The sequence below is a fragment of the Dendropsophus ebraccatus genome, chromosome 3 (genome assembly GCF_027789765.1).
Source record: "Dendropsophus ebraccatus isolate aDenEbr1 chromosome 3, aDenEbr1.pat, whole genome shotgun sequence".
NCBI lineage: Eukaryota > Metazoa > Chordata > Amphibia > Anura > Hylidae > Dendropsophus > Dendropsophus ebraccatus.
The window spans coordinates 63,402,083-63,417,918 of record NC_091456.1 but is presented as its reverse complement, the minus strand read 5'-3'; positions in this window follow the sequence as shown (position 1 = coordinate 63,417,918).

Below are 15,836 nucleotides of genomic sequence, written 5' to 3'. Positions count from 1 at the left end.
CTACAATTCTGTGTAAATAACACCACTTCCCATCTCCTCAACCTTCTTTTAACCTACAATACAATATAAAAAAATGCATCACTTCCCTCTCCTCAGCCCCTTCAAGTCCCATGTAAAATACATCACTTTCCTCTCCATTTAGCCCCTTCTAACTTGCAGTCCCATGTAAGTGCTGCTGTGCCTTTGGTCTTTCTGCTCCAGTGGCGTCGCTAGGCCCCGAATGAATTGAGCCTAGCCCCGAAAGTTATTTGCTGCTGCCAGCCGCTGACCCCTGGCAGTACCCAAACCTCTGTTTGGCTGCACTCAGACGCCTCAGATTCAGACCGCTCAGACAAATGTTCAGTGACGTCACACATCACTTATGCAGAAGATGCGTGCTCCGCGGCTGGCCGCAGTGGCGCCACGCTCCTGCCCAGCCTCTCTCCTGCCACTGACAGACGTTCCAGGAAGTCACCCGGCAAGCTCCTGCCCTGCCACGCTTCTTCACGGCGACCTGGATTACCTGGCTGTTGGTGCAAGTTGGTGAGTATTGTAACCGGAGAGGGGGTGTCAGGTGGTGTAGTATGTGTGAGTGGAGGGGGGGGTCAGGTGTGGTGGAGTGTATGTCGGGGGGGGGCGCTGTCAGGTTGTGTAGTATGTGTGTATGGAGGGGGTCAGGTGAGGGGGGCTAAGATAAGGCCCAGGTGGGGTAATATGTATATGTGTGGAGGTGGGAGGGGTCAAGTGGTGTAGGATGTATGTGAAGGGGGTCAGGTGAGGTTGTGCATGTGTTGGCGGGGTTAAGATGGGGTCCAGGTGGGTGTGTTTGTGGAGTAGTGTGTGGGGAGATGAGGATCAGGTGGGGTAGTGTGTGTGTGTGTGTGTGTCGGGGGGGGCATATGGGGTAGTGTGTGTGGGGATAGCGGTCAGGTTAATTGCAGGCAGGAGGGGAACTTAATTACTATGGTGGGTGCAGCAGGGGCATTATTACTATATAGGAGGTACAGCAGGGGGCATTATTACTATATAGGAGGCACAGCAGGGGCATTATTACTATATGGAGGGAACAGCAGGAGGCATTATTACTATATAGGGGCACAGCAGGATGCATTATTACTATATTAGGGCACAGCAGCAGGCATTATTACTATAAAGGGGCACAGGAGGGGGTATTACTGTATGGGCGCACATCAGGGGGCATTTTTACTATATGTGGACACACAGGGGGCATTATTACTATATGGGGCACAGCAGGGACATTATTACTACATGGGGGCACAGAAGGGGACATTATTACTATGGGGGTGCACAGCAGGGGGATTATTTACTCTATGGGGGCACAGCAGAGGGGATTATTACTATACGGAGGGCAAAGCAGGGGCATTATTATATGGAGGCACAGCAGGGGACATTATTACTATATGGAGGGCACAGCAGGAGACATTATTACTATATGGAGGGCACACTGGGGGCATTATTACTATATGGAGGGGACAGTAGGAGGCATTATTACTATATAGGTGCACAGCAGGGGCATTATTACTATATGGGGCACAGCAGGAGCATTATTACTATATGAGGGTACACAGCAGGAGACATTATTACTATATGAGGGTACACATCAGGGGGACATTTTACAATGTGGGGTAACACAGCAGGAGGCATTATTACTTTGGGGCACAACACTGGACATTATTACTTTATGGGGGCACAGCAGAAAATCCTACATACAGGGGGCAACACACTTATCTACCTACTCACTGACACCAAGCAGTAGAATTACTACAGTTTGGGAGCCTATAGGTGGGAAAAGGGTAGGAAGTTGAAGGAAAGGTGCAGAACCTAATATGTTTGTCTGGCAGGTTCTAAAGAGATGAATTGCAGCTAGAAGAAATCATCATGGTGGCCTGTGCTGGGCAAAGAAGACGTTACCTGTGAGTCACTGAATGAGGTTTTTGCATTTTGTAGAACTTTATCTGGTAGGAGTTTCCCGAGGTAGAAAAGGTTGGGATACACTGGCCTAGAGGATAGGAGTTAGGGCAGACCAGAGGCTGTGTGTACAGGTGGAGCTGTGAAGGAGCTGCCTGGGCAGGGGTGTGCACCACTACCGAGGGTGGATGGCTGCCTGTTTCTGCTCAGCCGCAGTTATTATGAGTGGCGCCAATAGAGCTGGGCTAATAGAGCGGTCATTGGGGTTACTAGCCTCTGCACTGGGCTCCTTCACTAACCGCTTATGGCGGCACTCAGAGGGCCCGGGGTTTTTATGACCATAGCAACGCCCCTGCTCTGCTCCCTAGCATATACTGGAACACCAGCAAACTGCTTATGCCTCTGGCTTGCCTATTCTGCTCCTACTTCCTAATTGTTTCAGCAGTGTACTATAGCCTGGGAGGCCCACCCTTTTCTGTGACATCACCCCCTCCACTCCCCAGGAGCAGATCCCTTCTACACAGTGAGCTATCCCCTCCACTTGCTGCAGTAGCTGGGTCCTGACACACAGGGTGCGGTTCTATTTACCTGACAGAAGTGTACTGTGTGTGGGGTGCAGGCAGCTGCAGGATTGCATGCCTCCCTGAACCAAGCTACACCCCTGTAGAGTGTTCCCATAAATTGGCCGCAGGGCCGCTAATGCCATGAGGCAAAATTAGTTTATTGTTTAGCTTTGTAGAGCCTCTGAATGGCAGCAGATTTTATAGAGTGGCAATAAATTATACTATCTGCTACACACCACTGACTTCATTGACCGGATGACCTGCAGATGATAGCTGGACACCGAAGTAGAAAAGAAGGAAGTCAGGACTGCAAACACTTTGCAGGTATTGTTATATGCTTCAGACATCACTACACTACAAGTGATCACTGCCCTTTTAAATGGAGCACAAGGTGTGATGGTAGTATGACCATGAATAAGGTCATCAGGAATAGTCCCAATGCACTGACTCTTGTATATGTCAGATATGTCAGGTACTTTCATTTTTGGGAGAAACAATAAAGATTGAAGCATTGTACATACTTGTGGAATTGGCAACATAGGAACTTTTTCTGTCTTGATGCCACTAAGGATGCGTATATAGTGCTGGAACAGGGTGATTTATGGTGGAGCTGGATTGTGTGTGCACCTATTATTATAAGCTAACGTTTTCTGGACACATGTTTTTCTGGACCACTCCATTCACAGGGCGTCTGCTCTTTATTTTTGTCCGCACTATGTCCGCTTGCTATAAATAAAGACAAGAGTTTATGAAGACTTCTCGGGTGAGTGCAACTTCTTTTTTCTATATGCAAAGGGTTTTCTGGACACATGCCTTACTTACTTATGATTTGTCAATAGGATGGGGGGGGGTTGATGGTTCCTCAGGCAGCAGAAAACCTAGATTCGGCCGCTGCTATTCTACTGATATATGTATAGGAAGAGATAATTACATTTAAATGTCCACTGCTCGGCTGCTCACTAGTATGTTATTGTTAGTACTTATGGTGCATTTACACGGAACAATTATCGTTCGTATTTCCAATTATTATTATTCGCATTTGAGCGATAATTGGCTCGTGTAAACACAGCGAACGATCAAGCAACGAGCGAGAAATCGTTCATTTTGATCTTTCAACATGTTCTTAAATCATCGATGGTCATTCGCTAAAAATTTGCAGATCGCTTTGTGTAAACAATCTTTCAGCGATTCACCCTATGTGTGAGATAGGCTTAAAGGGGTTGTCCGGCGCTAAAAAATTATTCACAGAATAACACACATTACAAAGTTATACAACTTTGTAATGTATGTTATGTCTGTGAATGGCCCCCTTCCCCGTGTCCCACCACCCACCCGTGTACCCGGAAGTGTGGTGCGCTATACATACCTGTCACGTGCCGACCAGCTGTGGCCGCGTCATCAGCCGCTCAGCCGCGATTGGCTGAACACAGTTATGCTCAGTCAATCGCGGCTGAGCTTCGGATGACGCTGCAGAGGGCGGCCGGCACTCGGGAAGATCCGCCGGCCTCCCGAAGAAGACGTCACTGACTGAAGATCGGAGACCGTGGTCGGCACGTGACAGGTATGTATAGCGCACCACACTTCCGGGTACACGGGTGGGGGTGGTGGGACACGGGGAAGGGGGCCATTCACAGACATAACATACATTACAAAGTTGTATAACTTTGTAATGTGTGTTATTCTGTGAATAATTTTTTAGCGCCGGACAACCCCTTTAAGAGATCTTAAAATGATAAATGATAAATTAGGCATTTGCTGTGACCAAACCCCCCACCCCTGCAAAAAACTGCACCTTTGTTGTGGCATATGCCAGGTGCACATTGATAAATGTGTCCCAAAGTGTTTAGGGCGGTGTGAACTCCAAATATATATACATTCCTGCATACCGTGAGTATGAACATTCTTTCCATGGTAATATTCTAACACTGTCTTGATGCTAAACTCTTCACACCTACACACGTTGTTGTTTTTTTCTAGTTTAAAACATGTATGTGTATGATTATTATTATTGCTATTATGATGCCATACTGTTTTCTTTCCTCAATTAGTTTTTTTTTAGCATTTCTATCACTGAATTATTTGCCTTTTGTTTCTTGCTTTTCCATAAAACAAAAGCAGATTCAACTGTTTTCCTATTGAAGATATACTTCCATATCTTTTTCTTTTCTTATAACACTTTTTTTATGGTCAGCAGGCAGAATCCACAAATAACATACAAATCATAACCTGTTATTTTGAGACTCTAGAGTTTCTGGAAGATTCCATAGTAACTTGCAAATCTTAAGCATACTAAAGTAAATAGTTAAAGCTTGGAAACGGCAAATGCCATCTTAACCCCTTAATGGCACAGCCTATTTTGGCCTTGTGGACATGGCCAATTTTCATTTTTGCATTTTGTTTTTTCCTCCCTTGCCTTGTACTTTCTAATGACACCCTTAATTTCCCTTAATGATAACCCTAAAATTGGCCTATTTAAGGGATCTGTATTTGCATGACCCACAATTTTAAATGGTACCTTATTGGTGTAGATGGGACTTTTTAATAATTTTTACAATATTTTTCTCATGTATAATGTAACCAAAAAATCTGCAATTCTGTCATTTTTATCAATGTTTCACTTTTTTTGTTCACCGTGCAGGATAAGTAATATATTTGAATGGATTAGGCACACAGCAATACCTAATATATACCTATATATCCACAGAAATTGGATCACCCGTATAGAAATTAATATCTTTATTAATAACACTAAACATACAATATAAGGCCATGTTCACATGGCGTAAGAGTCTGGCCGTTCCGTAAGATCATCCGGGCCAGTACTGCAGTACCAGCCTGATGATCTTTCGGCCCGCAGAGTTCTGATGCGCGCCCGCATCAGAACTCCCCACTGCACGCTATCACAGCGTATTTTTATCACAGAAATGATGGCATCATTGTGGCGTGGCGTGGCATGGAGGCAATCAGCTGATGGCACTGCAAAGGTTTTATTGAAGCCCAGGTTGCTTTGATAGCGGCCTTCAGCTCGTCTGCATTGTTGGTCTGGTGTCTTCCATCTTCCTCTTGACAATACCCCATAAATTCTTTATGGGGTTAAGGTCTGGCGAGTTTGCTGGCCACTCAAGCACAGTGATGCTGTGGTTAGTAAACCAGGTATTGGTACTTTTGGCAGTGTGGACAAGTGCCAAATCCTGCTGGAAGATGAAAATTCCATCTCCAAAAATATTTTCAGCACAGGGAAGCATGAAGTGCTCTAAAATTGCTGGTAGACTGCAGCGTTGACTTTGGTGTTGATGAAACACAGTGAACCTACACCAGCAGATGACATGGCTCCCCAAACCATCAACAGTGGAAACTTCACACTAGACCTCAAGCAGCTTGGATTGTGTGCAGCCTCTCCACTCTTCCTCCAGACTCTGGAGCCTTGATTTCCAAATGAAATGCAAAATTTACTTTAATTTGAAAACAGCACCTTGGACCACTGATCAACAGTCCAGTTCTTCTTTTCCTTGGCCCAGATTAGACGCTTCTGGCGTTGTTTATTGGTCAGGAGTGGCTTGACACATGGAATGCAACACTTGTAGCCCACGTCCTACAGACGTCTGTATGTGGTGGCATTTGAAGTAATGACTCCAGCGGCAGTCCACTCTTTGTGAATCTCTCCCAAATTTTTGATTGGCTTTTTCATTACAATCCTGTTAAGACTGAGGTTCTCCCGGTTGCTTGTGCACCTTTTTCTACCACACTTTTTCCTTCCACTCAACTTTCCATTAGTATGCTTTGATACAGCACTCTGAGACAAGCCGGCTTCTTTAGCAATGAACTTTTGTGGCAGTCAGCAGTCTTCCCCGTGATTGTGTTGCATACTGAACCAGACTAAGGGACCTTTTATAACACTTAGAAAGTCACTGCAGATGTTTTGGGTTAATTATTCTAATTTTCTGAAATACTGACTTTTGTGTTTTTCTTGGCTGTAATCCATAATTAACAGAAATAAATGCTTGAAAATGTTCACTCTGTTTGTAATGACTCTATAGAATATATGAGGTCACTTTTTGAATTGAATTACTGAAAAAAAAAAACTTTTTGTTGATATTCTAATTTATTGCAAACCACTGTATATTGTAAGGGATCTCCGTAGTTACCAAGTTGGATGGTGGTGAATTGTGTGACATTATCACTTGGTAATGCTCTTTATCATCCGCTGGAGTATCTGTAAATCTAATATATACCTAGTATATATATTTTTTTTTTAAAAAAAAAACACTTTAGCTTTTTTCACTTTTTAAGTACTGTATTTTCCTGCGTTCACACTACGTTTTAGAAATCCATTTTTTTCCATTCATTTTTTTGCAAAAAACGGAAGAAAAATGGATGGAATAAACGGATGCATGTGTTCATCCGTTTTTCCATGGAATTCCATTATTTAAAAAAACGGATCACAACGGTTCAGTTTTTTTAACATACACAAAAACGTAGCTGACCTCATTTTGTTCATTAAAAAAACGGATTGCAAAAACGGATGAAAAAAACTGGTTGCAAAAACAAAGTGTGAACCCAGGCTAAGACTAATTTTTAACCTAGAAAAATCTTCTCAAAAGTCAGGGGTCGTCTTATAAGCCAGGTGTCTTCTTATAGGGCAGGTGCCGAAAAACTTTGGAACTGGACTGGATAATCTACGGTTGCTGCAGCGATCGTATAAAGGGCAGGGCAGAACAAGCTGCAGGCGTCCAGGGTATGGAAAAAAGAGATACGGTAGAGTGGCGCAGTCCCCAGAAAAACACACCTCTTTCACCTGTCTGGCATGACCTTGTATCCTACCAGTTTTACTGTACCTACTGTACCAGATCCTGCTGCTGTCTGATTTTTTAAAATTAATTTTTATTTGGTGTGCATTGGAAGAGGAGTGGTCTCATACGGCGAGTATATCCCAAACTCTATATTTTAACTGGAAAAGTTGGGGGTCTTATACGCTGGAAAATACGGCACCTCTAGGAGACTATTATAAGCAATCAACAGACTGCATATACTGTTTAAGTATACCTCCACAGTCAGGGAAAACAATTAGGACAATCAGTCAGTGGCAGGTACCTGACATTTTACCGTAGGGAGTAAGTACATATAACTAAACATGAAAATTAAATGTAAATTCTGTCATATTGTAAGGAAACTATCATGATAACAGCTCATTGGAGGAGCCATCTTAAAGCTGGCAGCTGTACACATGCAGTAGGTTATGCCAGATTAAAGGGGGACTCTACATTCCTTTTTGTAAAACTCTATTCCATAACCAGCTAGGTATAAACCAAGCAGCACAGGGGGATGTTGAGCCGCTTGAAGATAAACTAGATTTTCATGATCCATTTAATTGGATGCTCACCACTTCCAGGAGATGAAGCCACTTATCCAGAGCTAACTTAATAGCCAGTAGCTTACAATCTGTTATGGTGTATTTCCTCTTGGCCAATGAAAAGATCTTGGAGAAGAAGCCACATATCTTAGTTCTCCGTGAAGAATCCCTCTAGGTGAGAACGGCTCCAGCTCCCTTAGTGGAGGCATCCATCTCCAATGAGAATTTACTGGGGGGTCAGGATGAGACAGAACTGGAGCTAAAGCAAAGGTGGACCTCAATCAGCTTTGACTGGCCACTGCTTGAGCTTAGTGTTTTTCTTTGTAAGGGCCACAATCAGCGTGACCAGGGTAGAAAAATGTGGAATAAACAGACAATCATTGGCAAACCCCAGGAACTGTTGTGTCCATCGGGGCGTGGCCACTGAAGAACCGCCGTAATCTTTGCTGGAACCATCTACAGACTACATTTGGAAACAATGTACCCAAGAAAGGGAAGGCTGTATTGGTGGAACATTCATTTCTCCAGCTTGGTGTAGAGGTGATTGGCTCTTAGGCGCCTCAGTACTTGACGGACGTGTCCCACATGGGTTTGCAGATCTTGTGAATAAATCAGGATGCTATCCAGATATATGATGACACACGAGTAAAGAAGGTCTTGGAAGATGTCATTAATGAGCTCCTGGAAGACTACCAGGGCTTGGCCTTACCAAAGGGGCATGACCAGGTAGTTGAAGTGCCCATCTCTGGTGTTGAAGGTGGTCTTCCATTTGTTGCCTTTTCGGATCAGGTTGTACATGCCCCCTGAGGTCCAGTTTTGTGAAGATCTGGGCTCCATTAAGACGATCAAATAACTCCGAGATCAAGGGCAGGGGATACAGTTTCTTCATCATCACCTTGTTGAGACCCCGGTAGTGGATACATGGAAGAAGGAACCCATCCTTTTTCTGGACAAAGAACCCGGCGCTGGCTAGACAGGATTCTCCTTGATGTTAGCAGACCTGGCCTCCATCATTGGAACCAAGAGAGGATACACTCTTCCTTGAGGGAATATGGTGTCTGAACAATGGGGCAATTCTATTGCCAATGTGGTGGTAGTGTGTCAGCCTGCTTGTCAGAGAACACATCTGGAAAATCCTGGTACTGGGCTGGGAGACCAGGCAATGGCTTGGAAGAGTCCAACAGTGGTGAAGGAGACTGGCTGTAAGAGGTCTGCAGACAGTGGTCGAAGCAATCTAGACCCCAGCACAAGATCTCCCCGGTCTTCCAGTCCAGGTTAAAAGCAAGGAGTTTCAGGCAAGGGAGACCCAATAGGATTGCTGAAGAGGTGTGAAGCAATATGTGATCTTGTGATTTTGTGTAGCGCGCCCCAAGGATTGACCCATAATGAAGGAGATGGTCAATGTTTTTGCCACTTCTGAGCCAGGAGGTATTGATTTAGCTGCCTGTGAGTCCAGAGTTAAGGAAGGCAGTGGAATGATGTTACTGTCCTGAGGGTGTAGAGATCACTATAGATAGAGACAGATGCGGAGAAGATGTGTACAAACCTATGGGCCCTCTCCTACACGGCCTAGGTGTGGGAGTTTCCAAACCACTGTGAATGCTGAGGGCAATTTAGGCAGAAGTGGGTGTGGGGATGGCACAGTAGAAATACAAGTTCTGCTCCAGATGGTGATTTCTTTTCTCTGGAGCCAAACTCTCTCCACCTGCATGTGCGCCTTAGATGCTGGCGGCAATGAAGGAAGGAGGGCTTCTGGAATGCTGACACCAGGCAGATCGTGTGGTGAGGAGGAACCAACTCACATCATTGACAGGCTTTCTCCCTTTTGGAGAAACGAACGTCCATCAGAGTGGCTATAAGGATCAAGTCATTCAAGGTAGATAGGAGGTCCTGGCTGGAAAGTACATCCTTTAGTCGACTGGAAAGCCCCTTCTTGAAGATGGCGACTAGGGCAGCATTATTCCATTCCAGTTCGGTAGCCAGTGTGTGGAACTGTATTGCGTAGTCACCAACAGAAGAGTTCCCCTGTCGCAAGGTGTGGAGGGTGGTCTCTGCGGCAGATGCTCAAGCTGGCTCCTCGAATACACACTGATAGGAGGACTTGGAGGTTAGCAGTGAACGTTTAGTATCCCGATCCCACAGTGGTGTTGACAAATGCCTCTTTGGAACGCTCTGTGGTAAATTGGTAGGACATGAGCTCGATGTACAAAGTACACTGAGAGACGAAACCCCAGCACATCTTGGGATCAACACCACGAGAAAGAATACACCCCTTCCTGCAAAACATAAGTACTGGAAGACTGGAGATTTATAAATAGAAGTAAATTACAAATCTATATAACTTTCTGACACCAGTTGATTTAAAAGAAAACATTTTTGGCAGAGTACCCCTTTGAATGATCTACTAAATTGTTGCATCTATCGGGTACAAGGCCAATCTTACCTACTGTCTACTATTTAATACAATAGTTAACACACAAATTTTTTGAGTACAGGCAATGTAAAAGGTGTTACATGTGGTACTATGTAAAACCTCGACACAGATTATTAACTCTAAGTAGACAAAATTTCATAGGTGTTAGCTCTAGCTATTTAACACCACAGATAACACACAGTGAAAACTCTGAACAGATAATGTAGTAGTTGTTACCTTCAGGCCTCTGTAACATCACTGATGATGTATGAATTCTATGTGGGGCCAGTGAGGAGAATGACATGGCACAGGGATCCCAATACTTTCATCTTTGTCAGTGCATCTGCTCAGATGCAGAGAGTCTGGCAGGTGATGAAGAAAATCAGGGCAATCTAGATTGAAAAAAATTCTATTGAAAGTTATATAGATGTACAATTATATACAATTATGTACAGTTATATACAATGTATTACCATATCTGTGCGGTTCTGCCACACTAGTAGTTGATTGACATCCAGGAAGTGAAGAAAAATGGCCCCTGTGCCAATCCACTTTGTCTCCTGCTCCCTCTGCTCTGTGATGTCACAGGAGGCTTAGCTGGATCTTGTCTCCCACCCCCGAGTGATTCACCATCTCTGACCACCCCCTTTTGGCATATACAGTAGCTCAGCAGACAAGAAGTCACAGAAGCAGTTTCTGCAACTTGTAAGTTAATATCAGATAAAGCCCTTATTGTGGGGCTCAACTTCAAAGATAAAAGATGCTCGATCACAATACGTACGTGGAGATTATGAGAAGAAAAAAAGATTAACTGAAATTCAAGAAGTTCTTTACTTTATTCCAATATCTGTGTTAGGCTCCGTTCCCACTGAGCAAAGGTAGCGAAATTCCGCGACGGAATTGTCCGCCGCGGAATGCCGTTAGCCTCCCGCTCATAATGGGACTCTATGGGAGGCGCGCGCTCCTGCCCTGTCCGCGCTGAAGAATGAACATGTTCATTCTTCAGCGCGGACAGAGCAGCAGCGCGCGCCTCCCATAGACTCCCATTATGAGCGGGAGGCTAACGGCATTCCGCGGCGGACAATTCCGTCGCGGAATTCCGCTAGCTTTGCTCAGTGGGAACTGGGCCTTACAGGTAGTAACAGTGTGCTGTGTGGGTGGGACCACAATAAAAGTACTGCAATTAATTTAATAACACAATAAAAAACTGCAATGTGTGAACACAGCCTAGATGTTCTGCAACAGATTTGGGTGGGGAATGGGCAGGGTGGGGGACTGTAATGAACAGCTGAGGGAAAGCAATGCATTCTGGAACCTGTAGTACTGTGTACAACTGCTCAACCAGGAAGTACAATCACAAAATACAGAACAAAACTCCCAAAACAAATGAATATTTGGTGGTTTCCTAACTGGGTTATACAGGTCAGCAATGCTATATGCTTCTGCAGCAGGTTTATTTTTTTACCTCTACCTGGAGTTCCCCTTTTAATTGGAGATTAGAAAAATGCTAACTAAAACAAACATCTCCTATAACATGATTGCCTCATATCTGCAAAAACAGATACAATTTCAATTATTTAGAAAAACAGAGTAGGGCCCCATAATGACTACCATAATGCAAATAGAGCAAGAGAACATCAAGCTAATAGAAATGAGCTAGTTCTGATGTGATGGTGTGGAGATTATAAAAAAAAAATGCAATTGCAGTAATATCCTCAACAGCAACTATCATATTATTATTTGTTATAATATTGGTTGTAGGTATTACTATGAAGCAGTAAAGCGGACACTTGCTTCTTAACAAATGTGATATGCAGATTATATAATTTTGTGTCATTAACAAGTTTATCTAAATGAAATAGTGTGACAGACACAATAGATGTATTAAGTGCAGACAGCCACAAAACTACTTCTATTGGCCCCAGTAATGCATATACAGGAAAAAGGATATGCAAAATAGTTCTCACACCTCTTGAGCAAAGAGATGTCCCTTCAAGTCAAGTCTCACTCAATCTAGGTGTCTTTAAACATTGGCTGGGGAATGTAAGCCAAGCCAAACAATCTTGCCAAAAGGAAAGACTTCCCATCTGCAGACAGCTTTTTCTTTGAGAGTCAAAGTGCGTGCTCTCTCACCCGAGTGCGCTAAAAAAGTGTAGCGTACCACACAATAAAAGTGCACAAGGATGCAGTCTATCGCAAGCCCACTCTGAAAATAGATGGGCCCCCAACACACCAATTTTCCATTCCCTTCTGAGCCAGAAAGCAACTGAAAAGTTACAGGACAGATGTCCTCTCTCAGCCGAAGCCAAGAAAAGACAAGAAACGTCTACGAATCACACCCAGGCATCAGTCCAGGCGCTCAGCATTCGCCATTCCAATAAAAAAAGGTGGTAACTCCTGAAGGAGAACCAGGGGTGCAGGGAGGCAAGGAACACAGATGGCCACACATGCCTCCCCTAGACCTTCGGGGAGTCCCTAAAAGGGCGACCGTAACCCGAAGAATCCTTGTGACAAAAAAAATGGAAAAGAGAACACACAGTGACAAAAAGAAAGAAAGAAATCAGATGTGCGCCGTAAATACAGCCCGGAAATCTGTCCAGATCTATAAAAATTCCTCAATGTTCTCACATAGCCAGAAGCCAGAAAACTAGAGGTGTGTGCTCAAAGGGTGTGAATATGAAGTGGTTGCTCAGTGCTGTCTCTCATCGGGATTCCATCCCCAGTGAGTTTAGGCACCACTCCCAGGGCACTTCTGCACCTTGACTCTCAACCCCCTCTTAATGCGCCAGCCCCTGCTCAACCCTTATTCCCTCCGTGGGGTTTTCTGCTCCATAAGAAGATACTAAACTTGATCTTGAGCCAAAAGGCCGAGAAGCTGCAGACAGCTGTTTCAGGATTGAGGATTGTTGCCCCTCTTCAGTGCAGAGCAGGTATTGGCTTGCTAGTGAGAGGTCTATCCAGGTGGATCAAAGGGGTACCAATTTTCCTTAAAGGGAACCAATCAGCCCAATCGGTCTGATATGGTTACCTAAACTGCTATATGCAGCTTCTGAGCAGCCCGTGGCTTGTAGCAGGCGGAAAGTATTGTATTAGTAATGTGAGACTTAATCAGAAAGCAGGAGAAGGTATGGTGGAGCAGTTTTAGCCAATAGCTGCCGTAAGTGACAGAAGTGTCTTTTTTTGGCAATTCTATTGTACAACCCAGAGCATACAGCAGTAGGTGCTATTGCCAGTGGTGTCAAGGATGCAGATATCTCCTTGTGTGATCAGCAGAGAAGTCAGCAAGTGCTCTAGCACAGTGATTTTCAACCAGTGTGCCGCGACACATGGTCGGGTGTGCCGCAGGGAAAGTTCCCCAAACTATGATGCCACTTTGAAACAGGAGAAAACAATGGGGGAGAGAAACCTGGGGATGGAGGAGAAACAGGGGAGAGAAGCAGGGGGAAAAGAAACATGGGGATGGGGGAGAGAAACAGCGGATTAAATAAAAAAAAAATTCAATTAAAAGTTTTATTAGAAAGCTTTCTGATTTTAATGCCGCTGATTCACCAAGGTCCACTGCTGTCCATGGCAGAAATTGAATGATTGACATTTTTTGTCATTTTCCAATTAGTGTGGCAGTTTTTTGTTTGTATTCGTTTAGCGTTGTGGATCCGCTGTACCATTGCTAGCAATGCCATAAGCCGCAGGGAGCGGAGTCTAAGGGGCTTTTGGACATCACCAGCCCCCACCGCAAGGCGGAATAGAATTTCTGCAGGAGGCGACCCCCAGGTTGCTACCCCTGGCTTGGTTTGCTAGCAGTGGCAGCCAAGGTGCAGCTGGAGACACGTAGGCAGGCAGGCTGGGATGTAGCAGGACTCAGGGCTGGTACCAGAACATGCAAAACAAGAGTCCATGGAGCCTCAGTTGCGAGTCTCAAAACACAGGATAGCCAGATATCTCTAGCCTGTTGCAACGGGTGCCTCCATGATGGGGAGAGCACCACACCACCCTGATAGGTAGTCCCTTAAGTCCCACTCGGTTGCGAGTATTGCAACATAAATAGGGAAACAACAGAGTGGCCCCTTTTTGTCAATGTCTAACTCAAGGTGCGAGTATTGCAATCATGACAAGGGCTTGCCAAGGCAGGCTTCCATCCACAGACAGCCGTTTTGGGGTATTTGCCCCTCGTCAGTATGGAGCAGGATTCTGGCTAGTTGGGGCAATGACAAATCAACCAACAAAACACAGTAATCACTGAGCTCAAGGAGATCAGTAAAAAAATTCCAATGAAGTACTCAATCAAGAGTCTCCACTGATGCCCCCCAAAATTTAAATATGCAAAACCAGAGTCCGTAGAGCCTCAGTTGTAAGTCTCAAAACACAGGATAGCCAGATATCTCTAGCCTCTTGCCATAGGGTGCCTCCATGATGGGGAGAGCACCACACCACCTTGATAGGTAGCCCCTTAAGTCCCACTCGGTTACGAGTACTGGAACATAAGTAGGGAAACAACAGGGTGGCCCCTTTTTGTTAAGGTCTAACTCAAGGTGCGAGTATTGCGATCATGACAAGGTACCAGAACAGCAGTCATGGGCTGGAACCACAGACAGGCAGCAGTAACCCTTGGCAGAAATCACAGGCAGGAATAATGGGAGCATACAGAGACGCCAACACTAGGGTCAGGGCAGGGCAAAAATTTATAGGAAAGTGTTTGTGCACATTAACTAATTAGGGATGTACTGTCCCTTTAAATCACAGAGAGCCAGCACATGCGAGCACTAGGAGGCGGTTTGGTGAGGCACTCATAGGGGTCGGGGAACCCCCAGATGCGCGTGTGGCGGAGCATAGGACGCCACTGAAACCGTTACAAAAAGGAAATGTCTACATCCTAACAAGCATAGAACCAAAGAAAAAAAGGATGTATAGAAATCGTATGTTTTATCATAGCTTACACACTGATAAAAATGACAACCAGACAGAAATAGTATAGAGCCTAGTGAGAACAGAAAAAAAACAGGTGGGGAACCCCCTATCTATAGAAAAGCACTGCAGAGTGGATGAGTAATGGAGTCCAAAGTTGGTGGACAAACAGGTAAAGAGATACCTATAGTATATATGCACACTGCGCAAAATATATTAACCCCAGAATACGTAGATATACGTTCCTGCTGCACATATCAAGTGCAGCAGTAACGTATATGCATGTTCCTGACACTGAAGGGGTTTGATGTTTGCGGGACCGCTGCGGTGAGAGCGGTCCCACACACATCAGTGTCCGGGGAGCTGAGAGTAATGAGAGGCAGCTGCGTCGTATTAACCCCTTAAACACCGCAATCTATAGCGATCACAGAGTTTAAGGTACTCAGTGACAGAACAAGCATCTGTCACTGAGTGATCGGCATGTGCCGATGGGCAGGGGTAAGCCTCTTACCTTTGTCCTGTCTCCTGTCTGTTTGGCGATTTATGCATAGAGTCTGCTCTCAGGCCAATAACACTGATCTGTGTTATGCTATAACATAGCATAGATCAGTACATGCAATCTAATGATTGCATGTGTGACTGTGAAAAAAAGGTTAACAAAAAAGTGTAGTAAAAAAAGTTTTTAAAAGTATTTAAAAAC